General features: G+C 41.5%; 1 protein-coding gene across 18 annotated transcripts in view; it reads left to right on the forward strand.

The window, feature by feature from the left end:
* DLG2 (discs large MAGUK scaffold protein 2) overlaps positions 1 to 12,613 on the forward strand; it is a 2,332,068-nt gene that overhangs the window by 2,076,303 nt on the left and 243,152 nt on the right. Inside the window, exon 1 of one of the 18 annotated variants that reach the window (XM_070783353.1) lies at positions 760 to 884. The exons of the other annotated variants lie outside the window; for them this stretch is intronic. The gene's annotated coding sequence lies outside the window, so the exon portion shown is untranslated. Of the gene's footprint in view, positions 1 to 759; positions 885 to 12,613 lie in introns of those variants that run through there. 18 annotated transcript variants of the gene reach the window in all.

Below are 12,613 nucleotides of genomic sequence, written 5' to 3' on the forward strand. Positions count from 1 at the left end.
ATGTGCTCAGCCTTCTAGCAAATTCCCTTCTATTAGAGTCAACATACATGTACAGGGTGCCGGGAAATAAAGATGCCTAAGACATGGTTTCTGCCCTCAAGAAGCACCAGTCCAGTGGGGTAGGAGGGATACTCACCTAGGCTCAACAAGCGTTGGGCCTTATTATATATCATGACCTTATTATATATCATGACCTGCTGCGTACTGGAGAAAAGCGTGAAGCCAGGCACAATCTCTGCCCTCAAGGAGCTCACACTGATCAGAGACACGAGGAAACAGGAGCTGTGAAGGGCACCTGAGTCCTACTTCCAAGCTTTCCCATTTTGGAGCTGTTCGGAGGCAAACAGGTGTGGAGAGGCTGTATTACACGGGGGCTCTGCAGCAGGTGCTTCAGCCTCATCTTCAGTCCGCCATTTCTTGGTGACCTACCTCAGGCAGACCACTTCGCTTCTTCCTTGGATTTAAAAAAGAGGTGAGGTGCTTCTGCTTTAAATCGCTGGTGGTTACCAGGGGCGCCTGGGACGAAAGGCTGGTGGTGAGAGTTCGTTTTTTTTGGACAGGGTGTGAACCTCTCCCAAGGACGGCAACGGGGGAACGTGAATGGAGAGCTGTTGTGTCTGAACCCTGATTTGACAGGTCCCTAGCCGCTACGCGTGCGGCTCTGTCGCAGATCTCCTCGCGGTCTTTCGTAGCGCTCCCTAGCCTCGCGAGATTTGCGCTCTTCCGCTGGTACCTTGCACCGGGTGCTCAGATGAGGTGACCAGATGGGTGCCCCTGAGCGGGCACCACAGGCGAGGCCGTTCTCTTCAGCCCTCGCCTCCCGTGGCTTGTTTGTTGAGAAAACGTGGTGGGTAGGAAGGTCTTCAAGTTTCCACATCATCAAGGTAATGCTGTTAATACTAGCGTGTCCTTCCATTCCTCTCCCCTACCTATTGCCTCCAGGACAAGTTTTCGGCCTGGTGACCCACAGGTCTGAATCCGGGATTCAAATTGTTCACGGCTTTTTCTGTCTCTCATGAAGAATTAGGTAACGGTCCTGTCTTTTTTTTTTTCCTTCTTGCTTCCCTTCCCTTAGGGTAGGAGAGCAACTTCACAGCTTTATGGAAAGACCCTAGATGAATTATGTGTTCAAGAAAGGTAGCCAGTTGAGGAGTCATTTGCTGGGCAGTGTAGGACCAAAAGGGAAATACCAGATTCCATTTCCCCTTCATGATAGACTGATGGTCAAGGCCTTAAGCTCTCCAGACCTGTTTCTCTCAAGTTCCTAACTTGGCCCCCACGTTAGGTTTGTAAATGACCCACACATTTCAGTGGTAGAGGAAATGTAAAAATAAGCCTTTGGATGTTGATCTTTGTTTTTTCCATCATTTATTTTTGCCTTCATGAATTCAACAGGAATTCTGTTTTGTGGTTCCTAGCCAATAAGAAGTTTAACACATAAAACTGAGGAGAAATTTCAAGTGTCGGTCCTCAGGGATCTGTAGATTTCTGAGAAAAGAATGGTATCCTTTTGGTTTTTGGTCAGCTAATGTGGCCTTTCTGTTGAAAAATGTTTGTTGAATTTGCTATGCTAGTTCTTTTGAAGTTCTTTTGAAATTAACATGTAGTATATGGGCTTCCCTTGTGGCTCAGAATCTGCCTGCAATGTGGGAAACCTGGGTTTGATCCCTGGGTGGGAAGATCCCTTGGAGAAGGGCATGGCAACCCACTCCAGTATTCTTGCCTGGAGAATTCCATGGACAGAGGAACCTGGCAGGAGACAGTGCATCGGGTGGCAGAAGAGCTGGACATGACTGAGCAACTCTTTCACTTTCAGCTATGTATTTAGACTTCCCTGGTGGGTCATTGGTAAAGAACCTGCCTGCTGATGCAGAAGACTAGGGTTTAATCTGTGGGTCAGGAAGATCTCCTGGAGAAGAAAATGGCAACCCATTTTAATATCCTTGCTTGGGAAATCCCATGGACAGAGGAGCCTGATAGGCCACAGTACGTGGGGTCTAAAAGAGTGGACATGACTTAGCAACTAAAAAACAAACAAAAAAACTACTTATATATCTCCATAGGTCTCACATGTATACCTATATAGGTACTTGAGCATAATAATATTTCCTGAAAACCCAGGGATGCTAGGTGCTCTCAGCCTCTATTAGTATCAGATATGGTGGTAAAATTACTTGAATGTAGAATCCTCTGGATAAATGTGTTTGTGCTTTATGTATCATAAATGAAAAGGAGCGCAGGTGGCTCTGACTGTGGATAAGAAGGGAAAGCTTGTTTTCTCCCAAGGAAGTGGACCATTGTGATATAAATATCCAGCTCCTAGTACTGTTTTCTTGCTCATCAGTTCAGTTCAGTAAATAATTGTTTCAGTAAAAGTTGAACCAGGTGTCTCTCCAAAAAAAGTAATAAATAAACCATAGAAGACCAAAAGGAAGGAGTATAGTAAAACTTGAGAGAATGAGCCGGATTCAGAAACTGAAAAAGATCTATATAAACATCTTGGAGAGCTAGGCACATGCATCTGGGAGTAAAATTAAGTGTGGCAGAATAGTCAGGGTAGACTGGAGACACTTCCCAAAGAAACCAGTAAGAACTGATCCCCACACTGAACTGTTTACATATCTGTAATTCTCTAACTCAGGGGTGCCCAGTCTCTAGGATCTAACGCCCGATTATCTGAGGTGGAGCTGATATAATAATAATAGAAATAAAGTGCACAGTAAATGTAATGTGCGTGAATCATCCCAAAACGACCCACCCCCAGTCCATCCATGGAAAAGTCATCTTCCGTGAAACCGGTCGCTTGTGACACAGAATGTTGAGGACCACTGGTTTGACTTATCATGGACTGCGCACGGCGGGAGTACTAATGCAGCCTCATTGCTGCAGTTCTTGGGACTCCTCTAATGGGCAGCTTTGGCTGAAGGACTGCCATCAGCCTAACTTGAACTTTTCAGACTGTGCTGCAGTCTGAAGTGCTGGCTACTCAATCCTTTCTTTTCCCTTTCCTTCACTGGTGTCAGGTCTGTGTCACAGTTTCAGACTCTCCCGCCATCCCTTGCTCCCTTTCATCTTTCATAGATATTCCACTAGTAAATCACTTGCCTGCTATTATGGTCTGAATTGTGTCCCTTCCCAAAATTTGTTGGAGCTCTAAACTCACAGTGCCTCAGAATGTGACTGTATTTGGAGATGGGTCCTTTGAAGAGGCAGTTGAGTCAAAATGGAGCTGTTAGTGTGAACCCTAATCCAATCTGACTGATGTGCTGATAAGAGGAGTGAATTTCAACATACAAAGAGACCCCAGGGGTAGGTGCACAGAGGAAGGACCATGTGAGGACACTGAGCAGGTGGCCATCTACAAGCCAATGACAGAGGCCTCAGAAGAAACCAAACCTATTGACACCTCAGTCTTGAACTTCTGGTCTCCAGAACTCTGAGAAATTAAATTTCTATTGTTTCAGCCAAAAAAAAAAAATTGTAGAATCTATTTCCTGGAGTTTATTTGGAGTAGTAAGGGATAAAATGTAGGCAAACCGTCTATATATGTTCAGTGTATGCCACTTACTACTATTGTTATTATCATGCTCTTGTATGCCTTAGAGGAGTGTCATGGTGGTGCCGTCTGTATGCTCAGCCTCACATCTTTTCAGCTGCAACCACCACCTTCACACGGGTGTACCCTGACACCATCATGCCCCAGCTGCCATACCTATCTCTGCTTTCTGCCGAGGAGTCCACTCCCCCTCTGGCATGCACAAAACTGGAAGTGAAATGGAGTCGATGCCCCATGTGGCAACTCTTGACAGTAGATGGTCTGGGGGTGGGAGGCACTGGTAGATAGAGGCTTCCCTCCTCAGCCCTTGGAGAGCGGGTTCTGAATGGCATGATGGATGCTCCCCAAAAGGTCCTGGAGGATGAGTCCCAGTTGCCCACAACAGTGAATAGCCTGATGATACGTCCTGGTATTGCCTTTCCCTCCCCTATTCACTGTCCCTGGTTCCTCACTCCTCTTCCCTGAAATCACTGCTCAAAATGAACTATTACATGCCAGCCTTTGAATCAGGCTCTTCTTCCTAAGGGATTGTGGAAGCAAGCATAGGAAGGAGGTGAGAATGGATAGTGGGAATGAGGGGTTTCCCCAGACTAAAAAAAAAAAAAAGGGTCATCTGGATCATTGCCAACTCACATATTTGGATCCCCTCTATGATATCTTGCACTTCCCTGGTGGCTCAGACAGTTAAGCATCTGCCTGCAATACAGGAGACCTGGGTTCCATCCCTGGGTCAGGAAGATCCCCTGAAGAAGGGAATGGCAACCCACTCCAGTGTTCTTGCTTGGAGAATCCCATGGACAGAGGAGTCTGGTAGGCTACAGTCCATGGGTCGCAGAGTCAGACACGGTTGAGTGAATAACACTTTCTTTCTTCTATGATATCTTTGCTGACTGGTTATATCACCACTGCTTTATATGTCCTGTGAAAGGAATGCATGATTGCTAATCCCATTTGTGGTCATCCATATGTCCCTGGCACCTAGAACAATACTTAACATGGAATAAGAGCTTAATAAAAATTACTGGATGAATTTTTAAGGGAGTAAAATTTTCTTGGTTTGTATAATGACTGCAAATCTTTTTCTTTTAAGCATTAGATCTAGTTTTCCATATAAAATAAGCCTTTGTATGCTTTTGAGTCTGTGTTTTGGGCTTTTTGTTTTGTTTTCATAAAGATAATTAATTACCAGGGGACTTGTAGGTCCTTTAATGATGCACTTTAAAAAAATAGCAATGGAATTAAGTAGAAATGATTGTTTCTACCTTATTTAAATTGATGTAGACATTTTCCCCTTAGATTTACATACTGTTTTTAAATGTTAGCAGTATGGAAAGTAATGCAGGTTTGGAGTCAGAGGATCAGAAGTTTGGTTTGCATGACTTAGTATTTTAGTGATTTTAAGATTAGGTTAATTTTTTTCTGCTAATTATGATGTTTTTTTAAAAAGTAACTTTTCTGATTCTAATCACTACTTGTTTTTCATTAAAAATTTGGTAGAGACAGAAGTTTGAAAAAAGGACAAAAATAAATTACAATTTCTGCTCCTCATAGACAGTACCTTTTGACATTTTTGCTCGTTTTATTTCAGTCCTATTTCTGTCCATGAGGTATATAGGATGGGTTATAGTATATGTAAACCTTCCTACCCTGGTTCATTCTAATGCATTTTAGATAAGTATTTAATAATGTTATTTGACATGTTACAAACATTTTAAATGTCAGCAAAATATTTCATGCTTTCAGATGCATTCTTTTCCACACCTCCACTGCCCACCAGAGTTTTACTTAGAAAATTAAATGTTTTAAAATAATTTTTATTGGAATTTTCTTTTTTTATTATTGAGATTTTCTAATTATAACAATAAATAAGGGGAAAAAAACAGAAAATAATAACTACTGACTTTGTTTTGGATCTTTACAATTCTTTTTCCTCTATTTTATGAAATCGGAACCACATATATATATTAAGATGATAACGCTCTTTTTTAATTTATTTTGTTTTATGATCATTTCATGTCCTTGTTGCTGCTGTTAAGTCGCTTCAGTCATGTCCAACTCTGTGCGATCCCATAGACGGCAGCCCACCAGGCTCCCCTTTCCCTGGGATTCTCCAGGCAAGAACACTGGAGTGGGTTGCCATTTCCTTCACCAATGCATGAAAGTGAACTAGGTTTTAATTTTTTTTGGTAAAAGTGAATTTTAAAGACATTTAGGATTCTATTATGTGGAATTGATACTATTGCTTTAGCCAGTTTGCCATTATTAAACTTTTAGGTTTTTCTGATTTTCTTTTACTATCAAAGTAATATTATCATGATAAGTATTAGATTAGTTTGTTATGGGTCATTTATGTTGGATGATAGCATTTGTCACTCTCTAAAAATCATGGCTTTTCAAGATAGTTGACATAAAAATGACAGATTTGGAATCTAATTTTTTCTCAGATTTTCGTATCTATTATTTATTAAATATTGCAGTTCAGGTGCTTAAGTTAAAAAGTACCGTTTTGTTTCCTCACTATTTGTTTTCATCAGTGGGTTTACAGGATGCAGATTATGAGATTTCTGTGATATGTTGTTAAGAGAGATTCCTTTATAGTACATCCATATAAGAGACTTTCATTATAAACAGATTTATAAGCTACAGAGGTAGTGAGGTTTACTAGTTAAAGATACGAGATTAAAGGTAAGAGCATGTGGTTTTGCTCAGGCTTGACACTTCAGTCCTGTCTGTGAAATGCTTGAACAGCACCAATGTACCATAGAGGATAATGTATTTTCCCTACCGGGGTCTGGATTAAATGTATCATTTCATTATCATTTATAGTGCATTTGGGAAGAGCTGCAATTTCTTACCGACAGAGTGCGTTTGCTCTCTTTCCATCACATACCGTCCTAAGTATATACATTTGTATGGGCTACAGAAAAATTGCTGTATTTAACAAGCCTCATCTGTTAACTCTTGTTACTGCTTCAGCTCTAGAGACCTGAAGTAACTTGCAAACTTTTGAAACAAAATACTTTGGTTAACCTTTTTTGGTCCATGAAGCTCAGCCTAGCTAAGGAGCTTCACTGCACCAAGAAAGAGAGAGAGATCAGAGTGTTTCAAGCTCTGTTGAACACACAGCAAGTAGCACTTGCACTGAGTGCTGCTCAGCCGGAACATGGCACAGTTTACAAGTGCAGGTTGACCTGGCTGCCTCCACCTCCACCCACATCTGGATCCTTCTGCCCTGGCAGACTCAGATTTCTCTCTTTCAAGGCTGCTGTCCAAAACACCTACTTTACTTTTATTAGGCAATAATGATAGCCACCATCTGCAGAGCTGTGTCAAACTTGGTAGTAGATATTTGGCATTAATTATTCTATTCCATGAGATGGGTCAAATTCCCCCTCTATAGATAAAGAAATAGAGATTCACAAAGGTTAAAAAAAATTTGCAACTTCATATCATCTCTTAAGTTGCAGAAGATATTTGAAATTATGTGTGTCTCGATCCCCTCCATTTCACAATATCCCCTTTCAAAAAATATATGTATTTTTAACCAGTACTGACACTGTTAAATCCTTTTGTACTGAAGTAAACTACCTATTTAAGAGAAGATTTGTAAGCGAAATAAAGTGGAGGAGGGGGATTTGCTGACAAGTTCTTATCTCAAGCCAACACTGACTTTGCAAAGACAAATAAGTTCCTGGCAAGATCAGGCAAGATACTCATTGAGCACATAAATTCTAAGGTTGGCAAAGGTAGTACAAAATTATCTTCTCCACATAATAATATGGAGCACTCTTGAGACACTCCCCTGGCAGGGCAATGCTGACTATCTCTCAACTTCTAATTAAAGAAGAATTGTCAAACACACCAAATTACAGAAAGTTTTTGTATACTCAGCCCTATGTGATGGTGATGAGCCTTCTGGCCCTTTCTGACCTTATCTCAGCCTGGCTTATTCATTCCCTGGAACCTGTTCACCCCTTTTGTCTTGTCCCTCCCTACCAGTGTCTATGCCTTTCTGTTGCCTTTGTCCCAAATGGTTTGTATGTATACATGCTTTAGGCCCTGTGTTCTGCATCAAGCATCTACTCCTCCATGAAGACCCTTCCTTGTCCTTGGGGTGTCTCCTTTTTATGCCTCAGTTGCCTGGTGTTGACTTCCATCATAATATTCCCTGTGCTATGCTATGCTATGCCAAGTCACTTCAGTCGTGTCCGACTCTGTGTGACCCCATAGATGGCAGCCCACCAGGCTCCCCCGTCCCTGGGATTCTCCATAGTGCCTTCTTTTGTTCATCTCCCCATGCTAGGCTGAGAACTTCCTGTGTTCAGGGACTGGGTCTTATTCTTCCTGGATTTCCTTTGCCTAACCCAAAGCATGACCTGAAACAACCCCGTGTCAATAATACAGTGGATGAATGAATGAATGAATGAAAAGATAGATGATAATAAGGGCTGACATTTACTAAACATCTACTTGTCTACTAAATGCCAGGCCCTGTGCCTAGCATCTTAAATACACTACCTCTTTTGTTCCTCAAAATATCTCTATAAGGTAGAAGTTGTATTTATATTACTGATGGGAAAATTGAAGTTCAGCAACTTTAGGCAAATTCAACTTGCCTAAAGTTACTCGACTAATGATTGATAGAATTAGGATTTGTGCTCAAATATGTCTACTTTCTGAGCTGGAATTCTTAACTACCATAGCTGATAATATGGCAGCTTCACAAGGAGTGCCTCATCACCATCTCCCAGACCCTGCCTGCTTGCTCCTTTTGTAGAACCTACTCAAAGGAAACATCTAACAAAATCAAGACATCTTGCTGTGTACTATTTCCCCAAGATTTTACTTTTCTATGTTCTAAATGCTATGTGTTTTAGTCCTAAAATAACTAAGATTTAGAGTCTTTATTTTGTCAACCACTTAGCATATTCTTAAGTAAAACAGGTAATACTAGAACAATTGCTTAGGTTATAATACCAGAATACTTGTAATTCATGTTAATTTCTTATATTTTGTATCTGATTATTAAATCTTGTTTCAGTATAGATGGAATAAAAGAAATGTAGATTATTAATTCTGTGACTGTATGAAGAGCCAGTTTCTATTTTCTATTATCTATTTTCTATTCAGAGCCAGTTTCTTTACTTTTATTATTCTCATTCCATTGTGGCATTTCCAATTAATCCACTGAGATGTATGCTTTAAGGACAATGAAACTTTTTTTTAGCAACACAGGGGAAGAAAGTGACATTTCATTGACATCTGTTCATCTTTTCTCATGTTTTGTTTTGAGGCATGCCTGCTTTTAAATCATTTCTAACCCTTAGAATTGGGCTTCCCTCGTTGTTCACATGGTAAAGAATCTGCCTGCAATGCAGGAGATCTGGGTTCAATCCCTGGGTTGGGAAGATCCCCTGGAGAAGGGCATGGCAACCCACTCCAGTATTCTTGCATGGACAGAGGAGCCTGGTTGTTTACAGACCATGGGATCGCAAAGAGTCAGACACGACTGAGTGACTATGCTTTCACTTTCAACCTTTAGAGTCACAGAGAAGTCTGGTCTGTGTTGGAGCTGGAGTTGTGTCTTTCCATACTTCAGTCCACTGTGTTATAGTTTCTGGATAAAGTCTCCATCGCTACTGGAGGCCTTTTGCCCTGAACCCTGGGGAATAGGGCTGGATGACCAAGGAGGAAACCAGGTCATTGGGGCCTTTCTGCTCCTTCACCCCCAGTGAGAGCCCTGGTAACCAGGCCCTTGACCTGAAAGAAGAGGTCAAGGGAGAGATGTCTCCTACTTTCTCAGAAGGAGATGATGATCCCCACTAATGTGTATTTAATGCTTGCTGTGTGTTAGGCTCCACACTAAGCTTTTTAAATACTTGAGTTTGGTTCAGACAGTAAAGAATCTGCCTGCAATGCAGGAGACCCAGGTTCAATCCCTGGGTCAGGAAGATCCATGGAGAAGGGAATGGAACCCACTCCAGTATTCTTGCCTGGAGAATTTCATGGACAGAAGAGCCTGGTGGGCTACAGTCCAAGGGATTGCAAAGAGTCAGACATGACTGAGTGACTAACATCACCACCATTTTTAAAACAATGTTATGAGATGTATATTAATGTTAGCTTCATTTTATTATTTAAAATAATTAAAATATTTTTTCTAAAATACTTGTTGAAAAGCTTTTCCTTCCCTTTTCCCATCTACCTCATGTAGCTAACCATTATTTTTAGGTTTTTGTGTGTTGTTTTGGAGTTTCCATTACAAATACATCTATATATACATATATATGTACACACACACACTTACATACAATATATATTTTATTTTACCCCCTTTCTTTCACACCAGAGGGAGCATCCTATATACTCTCTTATGCACTATTTTTTTTTAACTTATTGATGTGTCTTGGAGAGCTTTTTTAAAAATAATTTTATTTTGGGGTACGTTGGGTCTTCATTGCTGTGTGGGCCTTTTTCTCGTTGCAGTGAGTGGGGGCCACGCTCTAGTTGCCATGTGCGGGCTTCTCATTGTGTTGGCTTCTGTTGTGGAGCACGGGCTCTCGGCACACAGGCTTCAGTAGTTGCAGTTCTCAGGCTCTAGAGCACAGGCTCAGTAGTTGTGGCTCACAGGCTTAGTTGCTCCATGGCATGTGGGGTCTTCCTTGATTAGGGATCTGACCCATGTCTCCTGCATTGGCAGGTGGATTCTTTACCGCTGAGTCACCAGGGAAGCTCTTGGAGAGCTTTTTATGCCAGTACATAGAAAGTTTCTCTATTCTTTTTCGCAAGGACAGTATAAATTGTGCCATAATTTTATTATATCGTTTTAAACCTGAAACCAGAGCCCACAAGGTTAAATAACTTTCTTAAAGTCAAGGGAAAGATGGAATTCCTCTGTGCCACCTACTTCTGACCCCAAGGGTCACAGAAAGCTGAAGATCATTTGACAAATAAAGGCCATAGCACTTCCCCAGACCAGCCCCCTGCTTCTGCTCCCTTTCAGATTTTGTCTCTGAGGCACTGCTCCAAGTCTTGTGGGTACTGTTCAGAACAGAGCAATTTCATGTGTTTGGGGTCTTATCCCTCTGCTCACATCTGCTTTTATTGGGACCTTTTAGATGTTTGCTCTTTCTTGCCTGGAGAATTCCATGGCAAGTGAAGCCTGGTGGGCTACAGTCCGTGGGGTCACAAAGAGTCTGACATGACTGAACGACTAACACACACACACACGTGAACACACACACAGATGTCTGCTCTAGACGTATTTGGGAGTAGTTGTTTGTGGAAAGCCTTGGAAACTGGAGGTTTGACTGCAGATCCCAAAATGATGCTCGTGTACATTTCCTTGCTCTACTAGACCTCTGTCTGTAGCCCACTGACCACCTGTCAGAGACTATCCTCTAAAGCAGCTAGAGCTGCTGATACTTTTGGTGATCATTTAGCAGCCCCTTGCCTGTCAACTGAACTGCTCCCATCTGGCTGGTTCTGAACTCTTGGCTGCAGATCCTGATTTTACAATCACTCTTCTGGAAGGCAACATAGGTAAGGGTGAGATAATTTAGTAGAGGCTGCTAGAACGTGGCACACAGCAAAAACTCAGTGAAGATGATGGTGATGATGATGGTACTGATGGTGATGATCTCATGTAATTCTTTAAAAAGCATGCAAATAATAATTATCTTTATTTTACAGATGTGGTAACTTAGAAAGGTTTTTGTTTTTCTAGGGCTCACATTGTCATTGAATGACAGAGGTGAGATCCAAGTCAAGGTCCTTCCAGGCTAATGTTCTTTGTACTATATCATTAAATAATATTCAGAGGATACCTGTGTTACCAGATGGCACATTTAAGTACACAGTTAAAAAGACACTGTACATACATCCAGGTTCATGCATAAAGTAATGTTACTAAGAGAAAGGGCTTGTGATTGGCATGAGATTCTGCTATGTTCTTCAGTACATTACAATTATATTAAAATGAAACACCCACTCTTATTTCTGCAGATTCATCACCCATATATTTTATTTCAATCTCAGAAATATTTGAAACAAGTTTTTTAGCCAGTTTTGGAAAGAAAATTTTCCTTTCAGTAGTTCTGATTATAATACTAACATTTAACTATAATATAAAACTCTAATACTAACAAAGGTTACCTTGCTTGTTTATATCAGGCACTGTTTACATCTATTATCTCATGTACTCACTATAACAACCTTATGAGATAGGCATTGTGGTTTTCATTTACAGTTGGGGATTGTGGCTTTAAGTGAAGTGACTTATCCAAGGTCTTAACTGAGAATGCAATGGCACCCCACTCCAGTACTCTTGCCTGGAAAATCCCATGGACGGAGGAGCCTGGTAGGCTGCAGTCCATGGGGTCGCTAAGAGTCGGGCACGACTGAGCGATTTCACTTTCACTTTTCACTTTAATGCATTGGAGAAGGAAATGGCAACCCACTCCAGTGTTCTTGCCTGGAGAATCCCAGGGAAAGCGGAGCCTGGTGGGTTGCCGTCTATGGGGTCACACAGAGTCGGACACGACTGAAGCGACTTAGCAGCAGCAGCAGCAACTGTGAGTAAGTGGCAGAAGACAGATGTCAACCAGAGTGAAAAGTGGCCAGAAGCCCTTCGGTGAAATCTGTGTTTCACCATAGCTTTCTCTCCCCAGTGGCCAACAATGGGGTGGCCACCCCTGCATCTGTAAGAGGGTGCAGAGTCTGTGAGCCAAGCCTGTTGTGAGTCCTTTAGGATCATTTCTTACTGGTCAGAGATTTTAAATTACATGTCGTAATTTTTGCCAGCTGGATCTCAGTGTTCTGGATCTCTCTGTTTAGGAAAAAAATATCACAGTGTGGTGCATGTTCTTTTTTAATCCCACCTGCATTGTTAGCACCTTTAATTTTTCCAAAGCTTTTTATGTATGTTATCTCATTTGTCAAGTCACCAACTTTTCTTAGCCAGGCTACTGGTGGAATTCTCCTTCCATATTCCTAATATATGCCATTTCTTTCTAAATGAGACCATTCCCAAGTATGGTCTTTCTAGATTAGATGTTT

The sequence above is a fragment of the Bos indicus genome, chromosome 29, assembly GCF_029378745.1.
Source record: "Bos indicus isolate NIAB-ARS_2022 breed Sahiwal x Tharparkar chromosome 29, NIAB-ARS_B.indTharparkar_mat_pri_1.0, whole genome shotgun sequence".
Classification (NCBI taxonomy): Eukaryota; Metazoa; Chordata; class Mammalia; order Artiodactyla; family Bovidae; genus Bos; species Bos indicus.